Here is a 21504-nt window from a genome sequence, read left to right on the forward strand (position 1 = left end):
ACTTCAACCTAGCTCCTTCTACTCTTGATAGGTCTTCTAAGCACAACATCTCCAAAGAAACGAGAGCTTTAAATGATACACTGGACCAGATGGATTTCTCAGATATCTACAGAACTTTACATCCAAACTCAACTGAATACACATTCTTCTCTTTTTTTTATTTATAAATTAATTTTTATTGGTGTTCAATTTATCAACATACAGAATAACACCCAGTGCTCATCCCGTCAAGTGTCCCCCTCAGTGCCCGTCACCCATTCACCCCCACCCCCCGCCCTCCTCCCCCTCCACCACCCCTAGTTCATTTCCCAGAGTTAGAAGTCTTTATGTTCTGTCTCCCTTTCTGATATTTCTCACACATTTCTTCTCCCTTCCCTTATATTCCCTTTCACTATTATTCATATTCCCCAAATGAATGAGAACATACACTGTTTGTCCTTCTCCGGTTACTGTGGCCAAGTTCAAAAAGGGTGTTGCCTGAGTTCTCCTCTGGGATTTTGATGGAATCTTGTCTCACATTTAGATGTTTCATCTATTTTGAGTTTATCTTTGTGTATGGTGCAAGAGAGTGGTCCAGTTTCATTCTTCTGCATGTGGATGTCCAATTTTCCCAGCACCATTTATTGAAGAGATGTCTTTCTTCCAGTGGATCGTCTTTCCTCCTTTATCGAATATTAGTTGACCATAAAGTTCAGGGTCCACTTCTGGATTCTCTATTCTGTTCCACTGATCTATGTGTCTGTTTTTGTGCCAGTACCACACTGTCTTGATGACCACAGCTTTGTAGTACAACCTGAAATCTGGCATTGTGATGCCCCCAGATATGGTTTTCTTTTTTAAAATTCCCCTGGCTGTTCGGGGTCTTTTCTGATTCCACACAAATCTTAAAATAATTTGTTCTAACTCTCTGAAGAAAGTATGGTATTTTGATAGGGATTGCATTATACGTGTAAATTGCCCTGGGTAACATTGACATTTTCACAATATTAATTCTGCCAATCCATGAGCATGGAATATTTTTCCATCTCTTTGTGTCTTCCTCAATTTCTTTCAGAAGTGTTCTATAGTTTTTAGGGTATATTTTGAGAACCATTTGAATGGTAAATGGTTCTCCAACCTTTTATTTTCAGGTTGTAGGTGTCCTTCTGTCTAAAATGAGTCTCTTGTAGACAGCAAATAGATGGGTCCTGCTTTTTTATCCAGTCAGAAACCCTGCGCCTTTTGATGGGGTCATTAAGCCCATTCACGTTCAGAGTTACTATTGACAGATATGAGTTTAGTGTCATCATGATATCTATTTAGTTCTTGTTTTTGTGGATTGTTCCACTGAACTTCTTCTTAAAGGGGAATTTTAAGAGTCCCCCTTAAAATTTCTTGCAGAGCTTGTTTGGAGGTCACATATTCTTTCAGTTCCTGCCTGTCTTGGAAGCTCTTTATCTCTCCTTCCATTTTGAATGAGAGCCTTGCTGGATAAAGTATTCTTGGTTGCATGTTCTTCTCATTTAGGACCCTGAATATATCCTGCCAGCCCTTTCTGGCCTGCCAGGTCTCTGTGGAGAGGTCTGCTGTTACCCTAATATTCCTCCCCATGAAAGTCAGGGACTTCTTGTCTCTTGCTGCTTTAAGGATCTTCTCTTTATCTTTGGAATTTGCAAGCTTCACTATTAAATGTCGAGGTGTTGAACGGTTTTTATTGATTTTAGGGGGGATCTCTCTATTTCCTGGATCTGAATGCCTGTTTCCCTTCCCAGATTGGGAAGGTTTTCAGCTAGGATTTGTTCAAATACATATTCTGGCCCTCTGTCCCTTTCGGCGCCCTCGGGAACCCCAATTAAACGTAGGTTTTTCTTCCTCAGGCTATCATTTATTTCCTTTAATCTGTCTTCATGGTCCCTTAATTGATTGTCTCCTTTTTCCTCAGTTTCCCTCTTTGCCATTAACTTGTCTTCTATGTCACTCACTCGTTCTTCCACCTCATTAACCCTCGTTGTTAGGACTTCTAGTTTGGATTGCATCTCATTCAATTGATTTTTAATTTCTGCCTGATTGGATCTAAATTCTGCAGTCATGAAGTCTCGTGAGGCCTTAATGCTTTTTTCTAGAGCCACCAGTAGCTGTAGAATAGTGCTTCTGAATTGGCTTTCTGACATTGAAGTGTAATCCAGATTTTGTAACTCTGTGGGAGAGAGGGCTGTTTCTTTCTTTTGAGGTGAGGTTTTCCTTCTAGTCATTTTGCTCAGTGCAGAGTGGCCAAAAACAAGTTGTATTGGAACACGGGGGAGTATCACTGGTCCGTCCAGCTGGTCTTCTGGGGGAGGGGCCTGCTGTGCTGATTTTCAGGTGTTAGCACGTGGGGGAGCTGCTCTGCCCCTGCCTGCTGCAGGGCTCAGCGGGGGTTGTTTACCCCGTGAGGCCCCAGGAGGAACAGCCGCAGTTGCTATGGCAACTCTGGAAGCCTGGATTCAGCCTCCGCAGGAACTACGGGGCTCGGGGCTCTCGGCTCTCCGTCTGCAGGGCCTGGAGGCTCCGGGGCGGGGCCGCTGATCTGCTCAGCTCGGGGCAGGAGCGTCCTCGCTGTCCTGGGCCCTCCCGGCCTCTGCCTGTCCCGGGGGAGGCCGGATCCTGGGCTGTGTCCCGGCGCCCTGTGCTCCGGGGCCTGCGCTGTGGGATTCGCGCTCCCGCCCCGCAGCCCCCTCCGCGGAGCCGCCGCCCGAGCCCCTCCGAGCTGCTCCGGCCCCGCCGTGCGCGCTGCAGCCCTTAGGGAGCTCGGCGCACTCTCCGGGGCGCAGGTGTCTGTTAGTGTCCCCGGGAGCCCGAGGGCATCCCCGCCCTCCTGGGTCCTGCTCTAACTCCCTGCGAGCCCCTTTCCGCCCGCCCGGGAAGGTTGGTGCAGCTCCTGCTCCTCCGGGACGGGGCTCTCCTGTCCTGGGGACACTCGCCCTGGCCTCAGCCCAGCTCCTCGCGGGGCCCCTCCCCCTCGGAGGCCTTTTGTTCCTTTATTTCTTTTTCCCCGTCTTCCTACCTTGATAGAAGCGTGAACTCCTCTCACTGTAGCATTCCAGCTGGTCTCTCTTTAAATCTCAGGCCGAATTCGTAGATTTTCAGGATGGTTTGAGGTTATCTAGGTAATTTGGTGGGGACAGGCGGTTTGGGGACCCTGCTCTTCCGCCATCTTGCCCCTCCTCTCTACACATTCTTCTCAAGTGCACATGGAACTTTCTCCAGAATAGACCACATACTGGGTCACAAATCGGGTCTGAACCGATACCAAAAGATTGGGATCGTCCCCTGCATATTCTCAGACCATAATGCCTTGAAATTAGAGCTAAATCACAACAAGAAGTTTGGAAGGACCTCAAACACGTGGAGGTTAAGGACCATCCTGCTAAAATATAAAAGGGTCAACCAGGAAATTAAGGAAGAATTAAAAAGATTCATGGAAACTAATGAGAATGAAGATACAACTGTTCAAAATCTTTGGGATGCAGCAAAAGCAGTCCTGAGGGGGAAATACATCGCAATACAAGCATCCATTCAAAACCTGGAAAGAACTCAAATACAAAAGCTAACCTTACACAAAAAGGAGCTAGAGAAAAAACAGCAAATGGACCCTACGCCCAGCAGATGAAGAGAGTTAATTAAAATTCAAGCAGAACTCAACGAAATTGAGACCAGAAGAACTGTGGAACAGATCAACAGAACCAGGAGTTGGTTCTTTGAAAGAATTAATAAGATAGATAAACCATTAGCCAACCTTATTAAAAAGAAGAGAGAGAAGACTCAAATTAATAAAATCATGAATGAGAAAGGAGAGATCACTACCAACACCAAGGAAATACAAACGATTTTAAAAACATATTATGAACAGCTCTACGCCAATAAATTAGGCAATCTAGAAGAAATGGACGCATTCCTGGAAAGCCACAAACTACCAAAACTGGAACAGGAAGAAATAGAAAACCTGAACAGGCCAATAACCAGGGAGGAAATTGAAGCAGTCATCAAAAACCTCCCAAGACACAAGAGTCCAGGGCCAGATGGCTTCCCAGGGGAATTCTATCAAACGTTTAAAGAAGAAATCATACCTATTCTACTAAAGCTGTTTAGAAAGATAGAAAGAGATGGAGTACTTCCAAATTCGTTCTATGAGGCCAGCATCACCTTAATTCCAAAACCAGACAAAGACCCCACCAAAAAGGAGAATTACAGAGCAATATCCCTGATGAACATGGATGCAAAAATTCTCAACAAGATACTAGCCAATAGGATCCAACAACACATTAAGAAAATTATTCACCATGACCAAGTAGGATTTATCCCCGGGACACAAGGCTGGTTCAACACTCGTAAAACAATCAATGTGATTCATCATATCAGCAAGAGAAAAACCAAGAACTGTATGATGCTCTCATTAGATGCAGAGAAAGCATTTGACAAAATACAGCATCCATTCCTGATCAAAACTCTTCAGAGTGTAGGGATAGAGGGAACTTTCCTTGACATCTCAAAAGCCATCTACGAAATGCCCACAGCAAATATTCTTAATGGGGAAGCACTGGGGGCCTTTCCCCTAAGATCAGGAAGAAGACAGGGATGTCCACTCTCACCACTGCTATTCAACATAGTATTGGAAGTCCTAGCCTCAGCAATCAGACAACAAAAAGACATTAAAGGCATTCAAATTGGCAAAGAAGAAGTCAAACTCTCCCTCTTCGCCGATGACATGATACTCTACATAGAAAACCCAAAAGCCTCCACCCCAAGATTGCTAGAACTCATACAGCAATTTGGTAGCGTGGCAGGATACAAAATCAATGCCCAGAAATCAATGGCATTTCTATACACTAACAATGAGATGGAAGAAAGAGAAATCAAGGAGTCAATCCCATTTACAATTGCACCCAAAAGCATAAGATACCTAGGAATAAACCTAACCAAAGAGGTAAAGGATCTATACCCTAAAAACTATAGAATACTTCTGAAAGAAATTGAGGAAGACACAAAGAGATGGAAAAATATTCCATGCTCATGGATTGGCAGAATTAATATTGTGAAAATGTCAATGTTACCCAGGGCAATTTACACGTATAATGCAATCCCTATCAAAATACCATGGACTTTCTTCAGAGACTTAGAACAAATTATTTTAAGATTTGTGTGGAATCAGAAAAGACCCCAAATAGCCAGGGGAATTTTAAAAAAGAAAACCATATCTGGGGGCATCACAATGCCAGATTTCAGGTTGTACTACAAAGCTGTGGTCATCAAGACAGTGTGGTACCGGCACAAAAACAGACATATAGATCAATGGAACAGAATAGAGAACCCAGAAGTGGACCCTGAACTTTATGGTCAACTAATATTCGATAAAGGAGGAAAGACGATCCACTGGAAGAAAGACAGTCTCTTCAATAAATGGTGCTGGGAAAATTGGACATCCACATGCAGAAGAAGGAAACTGGACCACTCTCTTGCACCATACACAAAGATAAACTCAAAATGGATGAAACATCTAAATGTGAGACAAGATTCCATTAAAATCCCAGAGGAGAACTCAGGCAATACCCTTTTTGATCTTGGCCACAGTAACTTCTTGCAAGATTCATCCATGAAGGCAAAAAAAAAAAAAACAAAAGCAAAAATGAACTATTGGGACTTCATCAAGATAAGAAGCTTTTGCACAGCAAAGGATACAGTCCACAAAACTCAAAGACAACCTACAGAATGGGAGATGATATTTGCAAATGACATATCAGATAAAGGCTAGTTTCCAAAATCTATAAAAAAGTTATTAAACTCAACAGCAAAGAAACAAACAATCCAATCATGAAATGGGCAAAAGACATGAAGAGAAATCTCACAGAGGAAGACATACACATGGCCAAAAAGCACATGAGAAAATGCTGCACATCCTTTGCCATCAGGGAAATACAAATCAAAACCACAATGAGATACCACCTCACACCAGTGAGAATGGGGAAAATTAACAAGGTGGAATCAACAAATGTTGGAGAGGATGTGGAGAAAGGGGAACCCTCTTGCACTGTTGGTGGGAATGTGAACTGGTGCAGCCACTCTGGAAAACTGTGTGGAGGTTCCTCAAAGAGTTAAAAATAGACCTGCCGTACGACCCAGCAATTGCACTACTCGGGATTTACCCCAAAGATACAGATGCAATGAAACGCCGGGACACCTGCACCCCGATGTTTCTAGCAGCCATGTCCACAATAGCCAAACTGTGGAAGGAGCCTCAGGGTCCATCGAAAGATGAATGGATAAAGAAGATGTGGTTTATGTATACAATGGAATATTACTCAGCCATTAGAAACGACAAATACCCAGCATTTGCTTCAACGTGGATGGAACTGGAGGGTATTATGCTGAGTGAAGTAAGTCAATCGGAGAAGGACAAACAGTGTATGTTCTCATTCATTTGGGGAATATGAATAATAGTGAAAGGGAATAGAAGGGAAGGGAGAAGAAATGTGTGGGAAATATCAGAAAGGGAGACAGAACATGAAGACTCCTAACTCTGGGAAATGAACTAGGGGTGGTGGATGGGGAGGAGGGCAGGGGGTGGGGGTGAATGGGTGACGGGCACTGAGGGGGACACTTGACGGATGAGCACTGGGTGTTATTCTGTATGTTGGTAAATTGAACAGCAATAAAAAATTAATTTATTAAAAAAAATAAACCCCCCTTGGTTATGGTGAATGGTCCTTTTATGTATTGTTGAATGCAGTTTGCTAAATTTTGTTGAGGATTTTTGCATCTATATTCATCAGAATTATTGGTCTGTAGATTGTTTTGTGTGACATTTTTGTTTGGTTTTGGTATCATGTTAATTATGGCTTCATAGAATGTGTTTGGGAGCTTTCTTCCTTTTGTATTTTTTGATATAGTTTAAGGAGAATAGTTATTAACTCTTTTAAAAATGTTTGGTAAATTTCACCAGCAATCTGTCTTGTCCTGGACTTTTATTTTTTGGTAGTTTTTTGATTATTGATTCAATTTTTTAACTAGTAATTGGTCTCTTTGGACTTTCCTCTTTTCTTTTCTTTTTTAAATTAATTAATTATTTTAAAGTTTTTATTTAAATTCTAGTTAGTAAACTTATAGTGTAATATTGGTTTCAGGAGTAGAATTTAGTGAGTCATTACTTACATATAACACCCCAGATTTTCTATTTCCTCCTGATTCAGCTTTTGAAGATTGTGTGTTTCTAGAAATTTATCCATTTATTCTAGGTTGTTCAATTTGTTGGCATACAGTTTTGCATAGTATTCTCTTATAACTCCTTCTGTTGGTGTGGTGTCAGTTGTTACTTCTCTCTTGTTTCTGATTTTATTTATTTGGGTCCTTTTTTTATATAGGTGAGTCTGGTTACGGATTTATTACTTTTGTTTATCTTTTCAAAGAAGCAGCTCTTGGTTTTATTGATTTTTTCTTTCTTTCTTTCTTTTTTTTTTTTTTGGTATCTATGTCATTTATTATTGCTCTGGTATTATTATTTTCTTCCTTCCACTCACCTGGAACTGTGTTTGTTGTTGTTTTCTAGTCCTACTAGGTGTAAGTTTACATTGTTTATTTAAGCTTTATTTATTATTTTTTTGAAATAGGCCTGTATCACTATGTACTTCTCTCTTAGAAATGTTTTCACTGCATCTCAAAGATTTTGGAGCACTGTTTCCATTTTCATTTGTCTCCATGTATTCTTTTTATTTCTTTGTTGACTCATTCACTGTTTTGTAGCATGTTGTTAAGCCTTTATGTGTTTATGTTTTTTTTTCCAGTTTATTTCTTGTGATTCTTTTCTAGTTTTATAAGGTGTGGTTAGAAAAGACACATGGTGTTATTTCAGTCTTCTTAAATTTATTGATACTTGCTTTTTGACCTAACATGTGTCTTGATGTGGAGACTGTGCATTTGAAAAGAATCTGTATTCAGTTGTTTATGGGTAGAATGATCTGCCTATATCTGTTATGTTCATCTAGTCTAATGTGTCTTTCAAGGACACTGTTTCCTTATTGATTTTCTGCCAAGATGATGATTGATATAATGTGGTGTTAAAGTTCCCTCCTATTATAGTATTACTATCAATTTCTCTCTTTATGTCTGCTAATATTTGTTTTGTGTATTTAGGTACTCTGATGTTGAGTGCAATTGCTATATCTTCTTGTGAATTGATCCCTTTATCATTATGCAACGCCTTTTGTCTTTGTTTTAAAATCTGTTTAGTCTGATACAAGTATTGCCACTGGATTTTTTTTTCTTTCTCCCATCTGTGTTTTCTGTTCCTTCACTTTTAGTTGGTATATGTCTTTAGGTTTGAAGTGAGTTTTTTGTAGGTAGCATATAGAAGGTTTTTTTTTTTTTAAATCCCTCCTGCATCCTTATGTCTTTTGATTAAAGCATTTAGACCATTTACATTTAAAGTAGTTATTGATATGTAATATTGCCATTTTGTTAATTGCTTTCTGGTTGTTTTTGGAGTTATTCTCTGTTCATTTCTTCTTGTCTTCTTCTGTCTCCCCTGTGGTTGATAAGTCTCTATAGTGTTATGTTAGATATATATACATGAAGTTCGTATATAACTTTCTAAGTAATTAGCAGTCTATACTAAGTTGATAGTCTTTTAAATTCAAACACATTCCAAACCAACTTCTTTTATGTATTTATTTGTACTTTCTCCATGTTTTATATATATGCTGTCATATTTTACATCTTTTTATTCATAATTTTCTTAGTCTAATTATGGTCTTGTCCTTTACACTTCAAGAAACCTTAGTATTTCTTCTGATGCTTGCTTAGTGGTAATAAACTTTAACTTTTGTTTGTTGGAAAGCTCTTTTATGTTTTCTACAGTTATGAATGAAAACCTTATCAGGTATAGTATTCTTCATTGTAGTTTTTTTCCTTTTGGAACTTTGAATATATCATGCCACTTTGTTCTGGTCTGCTGAAAAATCTGCTCATAGTCCTATGGTGGTTCCCTTGTATATAGCAAATTATTTTCCTTTTGGTGCTTTTATAGGTTTTTTTTCCTTATTTTTAAGCTTTGACATTTTAATTTTGATGTGTCTTGATGTGGGTCGTTTTGAGTTCATCTTATTTATAACTCTTTGGATATGAATGTTTTTCATCCCCAGGTTAGGGAAATTTTCATCCATTATTTCTTCAAATTAGTTTTCTGTCCCTTTCTCTCTCTTCTTCTTCTAGAACCCCTATGATATGAAGGTTTGTTCTCTTCATGTTGTCCAAGAAATTTCTTTACTTATCCTCATTAAAAAAAATTATTTTCTCTTTCTCCTATTCAGTTTGAGTGTTGTCCCTTACCCTGTCTTCCAGATTGATGACATGTTCTTCTGTATTACTAGTTTGCTGTTGATTCCCTATAAATTCCCTGTGATGTATTTTTCATTTTAGTTATTGTATTTTTCTACAATACAATAGATTGTAGAAAATCTGGTTTTGGTTCAAGGAATGGTTCTTGAACTGGTTCTTTTTCATATTTTCTATCGCTTTATTGATGGTCTTACTCTTCTTTCAGCATGGTAAGCATTTTTATCATCATTACTTTACATTCTTTATCAGGTGGGTTGCTTATCTCCCTAACATTTAATTATCTTTCTGAGGTGTTGTCTTAGTCTTTCTTTTAGAGCATATTCCTTTATCTCCCCATGTTGTTTGACTTTCTGTGTTTGTTTCTATAGATTAGGTGGACAGCCACTTATCCTAAACTTGAAGGAATGGTCTTGTGTATGGTAACTTTTGCTGTGCTTAATGACTTTTGCTAATTGACTAAAGCTGTGGTTGGCATGGGCTAGGGGTTCCAGGCTCTCCATGAAGTGAATGACTTGGAAGGACAGCTAAAGTTGAAGTATGCCAAGATTGGTGTGGTTTCCGGGCTCTACATTGCAGCAGATACCTTAGCAAAGCAGATAAAGCTGAAATGGGTACAAGCTGGGTGTTTCCAGAGGTACTCCACACAGTAGGTACCCTGACAGGACAGCTGGAGCTTAGGCAGTATGCAGGCTGAGAGTTCCCTGGGTTTTCTATGCAATGGGTGCCCTGGCAGGATACCTGAAGCTGAAATGAGTACAAGCTGGGGTGTCCCTGGGATACTTAATGCAGGGGGTGTCCTGGCCAGGTGACTGGAGCCAAGGCTAGCATGGTTGAAGATTCTAGGATACTTTATGTAGGGTGCCTTGGCAAGGTGGATGAAACCAAAGCAGGCATGGGATGAAGTTTTGAGGGTGCTGGATCTGAAGCATGTGCCACCTGGGAGGTCCAGGAATGCTCTTTGCAAGTTTGCCCTAGCAAACTGTCAGAACCTGAAGTGATGTGGGCCTGGAGTGTTCCAGGATGCTCTGCACCTGTTACTTGGTGTAGAGTCTGGAGCCATGATGAATGCTAACCAGCTCCATGGCCACCTTAGCAGGACAGCTAGGGCTAGTGTAGGCTAGGGTCCTGGAACTCAATGCGGAAGCAGGCTGGTTAGGGTGCCTGAATCCTGCTCTGGTCTGACTTTTCAAGGTGAAGAAGGTTGTATAAGCCATGTTGCTTGCCAGTCTGTCTGACCAGAGAGAGTTATAGATGCTCCTCCACTTTTTGGCAGAGATCTAGGGCTGAATCTTTTATACACTATTTGATCTATTAAATGTGGCTTCTATTCTGTGCCTAAGAACAGAGGAATGTGCTCCTGATCCCTCAGTACTATCTCTTCTCACTGTAGTTTGCAGCTTCTGGGATGAAGTTTGGTACTGAGTATCCTTTTTACTCACTGTTCTCTTTTGCTGTTTCATCTTTTGTTGTGTAGAAGCTGTTCAGTCAGCCCTCAGTTCTTCTTCAGGAGGAATTGTACTATAAATAAGTGTAATTTGTTGTGTTCTGTGGAGAAGGTGAGTTCAGGGTCTCACCAAAAGACCTCACCAAGGTTGCCATCTCGGACTGGAACCTTGTCAACATTTCTTCTCCTTTTTTCTGTGTGTGTGTGTGTGTGTGTGTGTGTGTGTGTGTGTGTATCTTCATGCATTGTGGTTGAGACTCTTGGCTGTCTTCTCTCATAATAGAATCTCTGATGATTCCTTGTAGCTAGGTGTAGACTTTGGAGTAATTTCTCTCAAATGGAATATTGTCAAACTTCTATGTGAAACTTATGGAATGTGTCTTCCTTTGTTCATTTCTTTGCATTGCTGACTGGAATTTAGCTGTGATGTCAGATGTCTGGAGCCCAAGCATCCATCTTGGACCTTGAAGAGAAGCTTGGGTGGGGGTGGAAAAGGAGCAAGGTAGGAGGTTGACATCCTGGAGTGCCACATTAGCTTTTTTCTCCTTGTCTTCCAACTTCGTTTATGTGAGAGAGAAATATCTTGTTTAACCACTCTATTCATGCATTTTGTAACATGCAGGAAAATCCATTTCTGATGACAATTGTATATTTATTCTACAGATTTGATATATAATCAAGGAGTTGTTACTTTGCAGCTAGACTGACCTTTAAAGCAGTGGTTTCCAAAATGAGTAAGCATATACTACAGAATGTGTAAGATACATCAGGATATAGGAGGAAAATATTAGAACATTTCTTTGAAAATTTCTAATAATAATATAATAAGGTAGAAGTGAATACTTACTAATATTTGATTAATGAATTGACTGTGATTCCTTGGCTCTATGTGTTGAACAATCACATAGCCTAAGGAAAATTTTGCAATATGGAAGGATCAGTGGTCACATCCTCCATTCTTGGTTTGTTTTTAGCATATTGCAATAATTAGCACGTTGCTTGGGTTGGTTACAAAGAATTACAGATTATATTCTCTTGTTTTAGCTAAAGTAACCTTTATAAGATAGCTAAATGCTTAACATTTTAGAAGAGAAACTATGAATTGAGGATAATCTCAACACAGATGAACAGCAAGAAAATGGCAGAGCAGACACTTTCCCTATCCTGTAATTTGAGTTTTTGTAAACTATGAGGTGATTGCACCACCCTTACTTACCTCACTAAGACATTAGTATTATTTTTGGTGTGAAGGGAACAGTCTGGTATTTAGTAGATAAAAAATATTGTGTATTCCATATTAATCTTTTCACTTATAATTTCTATTTTTGTATATGTTGATAGTGTACATAATATAAGTAATTAATATATAATTTATAAATAAATGTATGTATATGTGAGTGAGGGATTATTTTTCTGATGAGGTGAATTTTTTAAACCTTTTTTGTTTTTTAAGTTTGGAGAAGTTAAAAAGCTAAAAACATTATTTCTAAACCCTCCTGGCCAGAGATTGGAAAAGATGAAGTGAAGGATAGGCCTGCTTCTTGCAGTTAAGTGAGGCTATTGCCGAACTAAAATTGTGATAACTCCATGCTCAGCTTGAAAAGAGATTATGATAAACAAGTTTTGTTTCTCCTCTCTTATAGTTTCCCAGCAGGTCTGGCCTGAGGCCCAGGATGGAAGGAAATACAGAAACTAGGGATAATAGTAGTAATAACCAGTGTTATCCACTGAAATTTATCGTAATTCTTGAGCATCTTTCTTGAATCAGGCTTACATGCTGACATCGAGCATTTAAGTCAGCTCATTTTAACTCATTGGATATGTGGGATCACTGTTAGAACAGTATTTTCTGATATTAAAATTGAGAAATTCATGTTCAATGCCATTCTCAAACTGTCTAAAAATACAGCTATTCTTTTATAAGAGCTAAGATTGTGGACAATACATCTTTTATTTTTGCTATTGTGACAATAATTTCTTGGTATAAATTTCTTCCAGTTTAAGTTTAAGAATACTTATCAATAGGATCTCAGAAGATTTGGATCTGACTAGGATAAATGCCAGAAATGTGTTGTTATGCTAAAACATGGTAAAATATCATTTTCCAGAAGGGGTGAATGCTCATTGTTTTTTTTCCACCAAGAATGAGATGCAAAGTAGAATCCAAGGTGTAAGAATGATGTATAGTGAAACCAGTATGGATGACTGTTTCATCAACCTTTCCATCTTTCCTGTGTCATTTCTGATATTGACTAAACAGGGATATTTACATTGCTTATTTCATGTTTTGGGATTTGTGTGTGTGGGTAGCTATCTTATCACTCACTTCTACAGGTTCAATCACCAGCAACAATAGTCTCAATGAATTCCAAACCTGAATTTAATTATGGAGGGAGAGGGAGCTGTGAGTATGGGAGTATGAATTAAATCACAGGAGTTTGGGAGGAGGGTGATGGGTGAAATGTGGGTATGGTAGGCAGCTGGGTGAGAAGATGTGGTTGTCTTTTAGTTTAGGGAGTATAAGGGACAGTTAGGACTGTGGTGACTTTGTTTCAGATATCCTATATAACAGGTAACAGAAAACTAGAAAGGTAGAGATGAGTGATGTTGCAGAAACCTTTCTCTGTTCTGGACAGTACTCTTTGAAGTAGCTGAAAATTACCCAGTGAGCAAAGAAAAAGGCAAATGGAGAATCCAGGGGTGTTTTATAAAAATGACTAGCAACTGTAGTTTATAGGCTCTCATAGGTTAAAAATTATTGTGACCTCTCTTTTTTAATAGCTTTATTAAGACATAATACACATTCCATATAACTCACCCATCTAAAGTGTGCAGTTTAATGACTTTTATTATATTCTCAGAGTTGTGCATGCATCAACATAAAACAATTTTAGAATATTTTTACTACCCCAGAAAGAGACCTCCAACCCCTTATCTGTTCCCCATAATCCCTCTATCTCCATCAGCACTAGGCAACTACTAATCTGCTTTTATTTCAATATAGATATGCTTATTCTAGACCTTCCACAAAAATGGAGTCAAATAACATGTGGTCCTTTATGACTGGCTTCTGTCACTTAGTATCTATTTCAAGGTTTATCCATGTTGTAGTATGTATTACTATGTGTCAGTGTTTCATTTCTTTTTATTGATGAATACTATTATATTGTAAGGATATATCATACTTTATTCACTCATCACTTGATGAGCATTTGAGTTATTTCTACATTTTGGCTATTATGAATAATGCTATTATGAATATCCATGCACATATTTTTATGTGGATGTACATTTTCATTTCTCTTGGGTATTTCCTAGGAGTGGAATTGCTAAGTTATATGGTAATGGTTTTTAAACTTTGAAGAACTTGCAGACTATTTGCCCATGTGATTGCATCATTTTATATTCCCATCAGCAATTTCTGAGCATTCTAATTTCTCCTCATCCTCATCAATACTTATTTGGCTTTTTTGATTATAGCCATTCTAGTGGATGTGAATTAGTATATCACTGTGGTTTTGATTTGCATTTCTCTGGTGATTAATGATGTTAAGCATCCTTTCATTTGCTTATTGGCCATGTATATATCTAATTTGGAAAGATGTTTAGGGTTATTCTACTTCGCTTTTTATTATTGAGTTCTAAGAGTTCTTTGTATATTCTGGATACAAATCTGTTATCAGATCTCTAATTTGCAAACATTTTCTCCCATTCTTTGGGTTATCTTTTCATTTTCTTGATGCAGTTCTTTGAAGGATAATTTCTCTTTAAGAGCATATTTTGGAGGATGTTTGAGCCTGGGCTTTCTTGAAAGCATTGCTGGAGGCAAAACTTATGTACAGGTAAGTTGCTTGGAAGTAATCTCAGGGACAAGCGTGAGGGATGGGGAGATGGGACCACAGAAAGAGGGAAAGACAAAAACATGAGGTATAATTGAGATAGCCACTGGTATGAGTGACTGGCACCTGGTCATTGCTGGGACTTTCTGAGGAGCTTTATCAAATGTGTCACAAGAACTTCACCTGTGGGACGCCTGGGTGGCTCAGCAGTTGAGGGTCTGCCTTCAGCCTCGGGGCATGATCCCAGAGTTCCAGGATTGAATCCCCATATTGGACTCCCTGCGGGGAGCCTGCTTCTCCCTCTGCCTATGTTTCTGCATTCTCTCTATATCTCTCATGAATAAATAAATAAAATCTTAAAAAGAAAAAAAAAACTTCACCTGTGGGACAAAAGTGGGGAGTATTTAGCTATCAGTTCCCAATCACCCACTTGTTAAAGGTGGTCCCAAGGGTATTAACTTCTGGGATGTGCATGTGAGTACCATGCTGGTTTCTGATGGCATCCCATGGTGTGTATTGGAGGAGGTAGGAAGCAGGAGGTGTATTCCACAGATCCCAGGTGAAGAGCTCTTGAGTGGTACCTGCTTTAAGCTGCTGAAACCTCCACTGAAGTTGCCATTGTAGAAGGGGCTGGGGCAAAGGGTAGACCAAGGGAATCTGAAGCGGTGCACAAGCAATATCTATTGTAATAGGTAACAAAATACTAAGATTTATGAAAATGGCACAGTCATCTCGTGAAGAAAGTATTCCTAAAAATCCCTTATGATTAAGATAAGGTAAACTAACATTGTGGATCATTTCTGGTGATAAAACGGTTCATTTGAATAGTAATTAGCAGTGAAGTGTTTTTGAAAGTATCTCATTTAATTCTTACAGCTCTGAGAAGTAGGTATTATTAGTTCCTTTCTTCAGATGAGGGAATGGAGATGATGAAATCACTTGCTCAAGGCCACACAGTTGAATTTTGTTGCTGCTTGATACTTATTCAAAGCTCAGTGAGAGAAATATTGGGGCTGCGCTGTCTGAAATAAATATAATCTACTCATTCCTCCCGATGAGGAGTTTCAAATTCATATGAGTTCCAGGGACTGAGGAGGCAGAGCTGATGACTGAGGTGGTCAGAGAGGGGACAGTGAGTACGAGATAGATGCTCTCCAGTTTCCGGTGACATCCTCAGGTGGGGATGTGGCTCGGTGGGCCAGATCTGCTAAGTAAAAAACAAGCACACATTGGATGTGCACCTTATTTGGAACTTTCAATTTGAATGTGGGAAATAATAATAATAAACCCCACACAGACCCATGAAAATACATCTGTGGCCTAGATGTAGCTTATTTTGTGCCAGTTTGTGGCTTCTACTGCAGGTACTTGAAGCCCCCATCAGGGAACTGTACCTAACACATCATTTAGTCTCTTTTGTAGAACTGGTTTTATAGCACTGTGCTTTTGGAACATTGTACTTTGGCTTACATCAAGGTACATGAGGTACGTGATAAGAAACTCATTCTTGCGTTTATTCTAAGGCTATTTGGAGGACATTGTTCACTGCATTAGTCCTCATTATAAAAACCCAATGGGAAAAATTTCTCTCTGGATTCAGTGACAGTAATAGTTGCACTCTTAATGAAAAACTTTGTTTTAGTCTTATGGATGCTGTAAATTACGTAACTGGGCATGCATTTTCATTTGTCTTGCCTTCCAGAAGGTTTAGAACCAAATTTGTGACCTATAATAACAAAATAATAAGGTAATAATGACATCATTTGAGTGTTGATCTTACAGTGATTTTTTTTCATTTTCTTCTCTTACTTTGACTTTGCTCCATTTCACTTCTTCTTGAAAATAATCTTGCACTGAATGCATTTTAAAGCTGCTGCACACATGTAGTAAGGCATAAATGATATATCTAGTGAAGGTTAGAATCTGAATTTAAACTCAAAGCTTCAATTCTAAGTCCAAGCTCTCTCCTTTGTGATCCAATTTAACTCATGTCTTTGGTCTCTGAAACTAAAAGTAGTTGGGTTGGCAGGGGCATGTGACTGGCTCTTTTAGTCAATGCAGTTGCTTTTATTTTTTACAAAATGTACTTCTTGGTGTGTGTGTGTGTGTGTGTGTGTGTGTGTGTGTGTACATGTACACATGGATGCCATAAAGTTTAGAAAGAGGTCAAAAGGTGCTTAAAACTGATAACTCCTCTATATAGTCAGGGCAGCCAAATTTTGACTCTGAGCTTAATGAAAATTAACGTATACCTTCTCTCAATTTTAGGCCATTCAGATTTATTTGGAGAGAAGGCGTGTTAATGAGAAAGCTCTGAATGTGTGTGTGTGTGTGTGCATATATTAGATCCAGTTGTGTATGCTGAGCTTGCCAGGAACCAGAGGTAATAATACTTGGGAGAAGATGAGAGAACCATGCATGATCAGATCAGCTCGGTCAGGAAAGTTGTGCAGCTGGAAGAAAGCACAGCACATGTTCTAGTCACTGCTATCTCAGAGGGTCACTCAAGAAGCTTCAGTACCACACTTGCTCTCAAATACTTCTTTAGTCCTAAAGTTTTGGAAAACTCATTGTGCAGCTCTAAAGGAGCCCTGGAATTGTCCCTGCCTATCCCATTATTGTATTATTAACTTATCTCCAAACCTATTCTGTTTCTTATTCTTTACCTTTGGGCATTTAATTTATCTTAAATCTTATAGGGCTATGAAAGCTTTCCAGAAGTCAAAAGTCTTCTGTTATTAAGCAAGACTGCATTTTTTCAGCATTTCCGGAAGAGCAGATTTTATAACCTCCTTTGGAAACACCTTTTGGCATTTAATCAGTTCTCACCTTAACTTAGCCTTCATCCCTCCAGCTGTGTCTTGAGCACAGTTCTAAGTGAGAAAAAAAAAGTCAATGATCTATACCAGTGTTTCTAAAACTTTGTATCACAAAAACCCAAGGTACTTGTTAAAAAGCAGATTCTCAGGGTGCCAGCATCATAGGGACAGATGAGAAGAATCTTGGGTAGATCAAGGACTCTATAATGTTTTCAAGCACTGGAGATGTTGCTTTTCCATACTTCAAGAAGCACTATTCTATACTTTCGACCAGTGGGCCTTGGACTTTGGAATGCAGTTCGTGAATTTTAAATATGTTGCCTACCCATCTTTCTGGAGAACAGATTTTATAGATCAGATAATGGACCTTGGAATTCATAGAAACACTTGCTGATGTTCACCGGTGTTTTTGAGATATTTGGCATTAGATCATCTCTACTGTTCTCCATGAGTTTCAAGTTATTTACTTTCTTTTTGCTTGATTACACTTAAATGTGTTAAATGTTGTACTTAATATTACAGAAATATCCACACTTTAAATTATGTGTAATTAAGTAATGTATAAATCGGCATTTATCATAGTTCTTGTCCTTCTGGAGTAAAATTTCTTACTGTATATACTAAAAAAGCTATGCTGCTCACTTACATGGGTAATTTTGTGTAGTAGATTAAATATAAAACAAAAAATGTACAGAAATGTAGGAAGAATAACGTAACAAATACCCAGATACCTATCATCTGAGATTAACAAGTGTTGCTATGTTACAGTATTTAATTCATAGTTATTTTATTTTTAATACAATGTTATAGATAAAATTGAAGTGTCATTTGGATTCTGACCTCTCCAATTTCCACTTCCCTCCTCATCTTGTCATAAGCAAATCTTAATCCACGTGCATATTTTTCTTTAAAATAAATTTCCAGAACCCTACCTGATGAGTAAGAAAGCATAAGAATTTAAAATCTTGCCAAAATTGCTCTAAAGTGGTATCAGTTTGTATTACTGCCACTGTATATGAGCTGGCTCTTTTCTGTTAGGCCATTACCCAATGGAAATTGGGGATTTATCATTAGTAGTAATTCCAAGTTCTATAGATATAGGTAGTATATCATTGTTTGAATTTTAATTTTATTATTACCATTGAGTTTAAACATATTTTTGAATATAGTCATACATTTACATTGTTCAGAAGCCAGAAAGTATTAAAGGCCATTTAATCACTTTAAAAGAAAATTCTCCTCCATTTTTTAATTATAACCCCTGCAAAGTAACCACTATTTTTAGTGAATTTCTCTGCTTCCATTATTTCTGTATGCATATTTGAATATCATATTGGCATTTCACTAGATTTCTATCCCTCCTTCTCCCTCAACATACCAAAGTTAGCATATTTGTTCACTATTCCGTACCATGATTTTTTTTTCTACATGGCAGTATAGCTCATGGATGTTACTGTAATGGTACATAGAAAGGTCCCTTATTTCTTTTCCCTGTTGCACAGTATTCCATGATACATCTGTGCCATACTTTATGTAACCAGCCCCTATCGGTAGATATTTGGATTGTTTCCTTACTCTTGCTATTATACCTGGCTTTGAGTCATTTCAAATGTGTGGCAGTGAATTTGCTGAGTCAGAAAGTATATTCATTTATCATTTTGATAAATATCGTCAGATTGTTCTCTTTAGGTGCTGCACTAATTTACTGAAGAGATACATGGAATGCATTGTTTCCTCGCAATCTTACTAACTGAAGTTTTATCAGACTTTTGAGAATTTGCCAGTCTGACAAGTGAAAAAGTTTCTAAGTGTATTTCTGTCTTAATGTTCTGCCACTTGAAGTGAACTGAGCATCTTTTCCTATTTTTGAGAGTAATTATATTTATGTGAACTCCCTGTTCGTATCTTTTAGCCATTATTATATTGAATTTTTCTTTTCCTTATCAATTTCTAAAAACCTTTTGTGTATTAGAGAGGCTATTCTTTGTCTCCAATTTGAGTTGAAAATCTTTTTTTTTTCAGTTGTCTTTTGACTTTGCTTGTAACTCTTATTGCCAAAGGTATCTAAGATCTTTTTTTTTTTTTTGTGTGTGTGTGTGTGTGTGTATAATTAAATGTATTGACTGTATCTCATGTTAGATTCTGGATTTTGAGTCATAGGTAAAAGGACCTTATAATGCAATTCTTCTAAGTCTTGTTTTGTTACTTTTATTACTTCATTTGAAAATCATTTTAATCTTTGTTCCATTTGGAACAAAGCATGATGTGGGAATTACACATTTAACTATTTTTTCCAGAAGAATTGCCCCAACATGATTTCCAGGTTAATCTGTTTTCCCCATTGGTTTGAGATTCCATCTTTATCAGATAGTGAATTACCATAGATATTTGAGTCTATTTCTGGATTTCCTTTTCTACACTGCTGATCTATTCATGTACCACTACAACACTGATTTGATCATTGTTATTTAATAAAATGTTTTAATATCTGATCATAGCAATCCCTTTGGCCTTTTTTTTCAGCTTTTCTCCTCTCACTCTCTATTTGATCATTTTTCTATATGAAGTTTAACTTCTCTAGCTTAAGAAAAATAAATCTGGGGGCATTGTTTAAATTTGTACATTTCTTTCCCCTCCCCCTCCCCCCGGGGGCCAACCCCTCTGTACATTTCTTTAAGGAGAATTAAGATTGGGAATCCCTGGGTGGCTCAGCAGTTAAGCGCCTGCCTTTGGCCCGGGGCATGATCCTGGAGACCCGGGATCAAGTCCCATGTCAGACTCCCTGCATGGAGCCTGCTTCTCCGTCTGCCTGTATCTCTGCCTCTGTCTCTCTCTGTCTCTCTGTCTCTGTCTCTCTCTCTCTCTCTTTGTGTGTGTTTGTCTCTCATGAATAAATAAATAAAATCTTTTTTAAAAAAAGGAGAATTAAGATATGATATTGAGTTTTTCTTCTCAAGAACATGGCATATCTTTCCATTTGTTTCTGTTTTCTTCTGTGTCTTTTGGTAGTGCTTTAAAGTTTTGCTCATAATAGTTTTATGCATTTCTTATATTTAATTGTTGGTATTTCATCTTTTTCAACTCTGTTATGTAGATCTCTCACCAATTCTGCTTTCTACCTTGCTGCTATTTCTATTCATGAAAATATATATTTCCTAATCTGCTGTGAAGATTACTGTCATCTATTGAATTTTAAATTATAATAACTTCATTTTTACATTCACAGAACTTCTGTTTCCTTATTAAAGCTCAGCTGGAGCTGTCTTCATAGTGTTCTGGTCTTTCGTTATAGTTTATTCTTTTAGCTTCTTAATATTTCTAAGAAGTCTATTTTATTGTCTTTTTCAGCTCTAAGGGTTCAACCTCAGCTGTTTTTGGAGTCTTTTCTGTTTTGGAGTCTCTGCCTTCAGGGCACTTTCTTTCTTAGGTGATTTCAAATTTTTGCTCTAAGTATCTCTTCTGCTGGGCTACTTTTCCCCCACAGGGGTCCCTTGAGACCCTGGTTGTGAAAGTATTCCTACAACAGTTTATACATACTTCTTCCAGAGCCTTAACATTTCCAGTGGTTGTGGAGAGCTCTGTATCTTAATGTCTTGCCTTCAGGATGCCTTACCTTATAGTTAGTGGAGATTGAGACTGCACATTCCTGGGGTTTGATGTCTCATGAGTTTATTTTTATCATCCCTTAGAGTCCTGGACAGATAGCAGACTTCTTACTCTTTCTCCAGGCTTTTTGAATTATTTTTTCATGGAAGTGACAACTCTTCAACATCACGTATTATGCAGAGAGTTCTATTTCAGTTTCTCTGCTTACTATATATACGATTGGAGGTCAGCCTTCTGTTCCTGAGGGAGTGTTTACACTCCAAGCTCTCATGTACCTTGGGCCTACATCTTCTCCTCTAAGGAGTCTTAGAATTGATAAGGCAACATTGTCTAAACAAAAGTTAAAATGAGTAAGACTGTATGTAACACTGGGAAATATCAGAACAATCATGTGAGTGTGGAGAAATTTCTTCCCATTCTTGTAGGAAAACATTGGAGAGACAGACTATAG

Source organism: Nyctereutes procyonoides, unplaced genomic scaffold (genome assembly GCF_905146905.1).
Source record: "Nyctereutes procyonoides isolate TBG_1078 unplaced genomic scaffold, NYPRO_anot_genome, whole genome shotgun sequence".
NCBI classification, from domain to species: domain Eukaryota; kingdom Metazoa; phylum Chordata; class Mammalia; order Carnivora; family Canidae; genus Nyctereutes; species Nyctereutes procyonoides.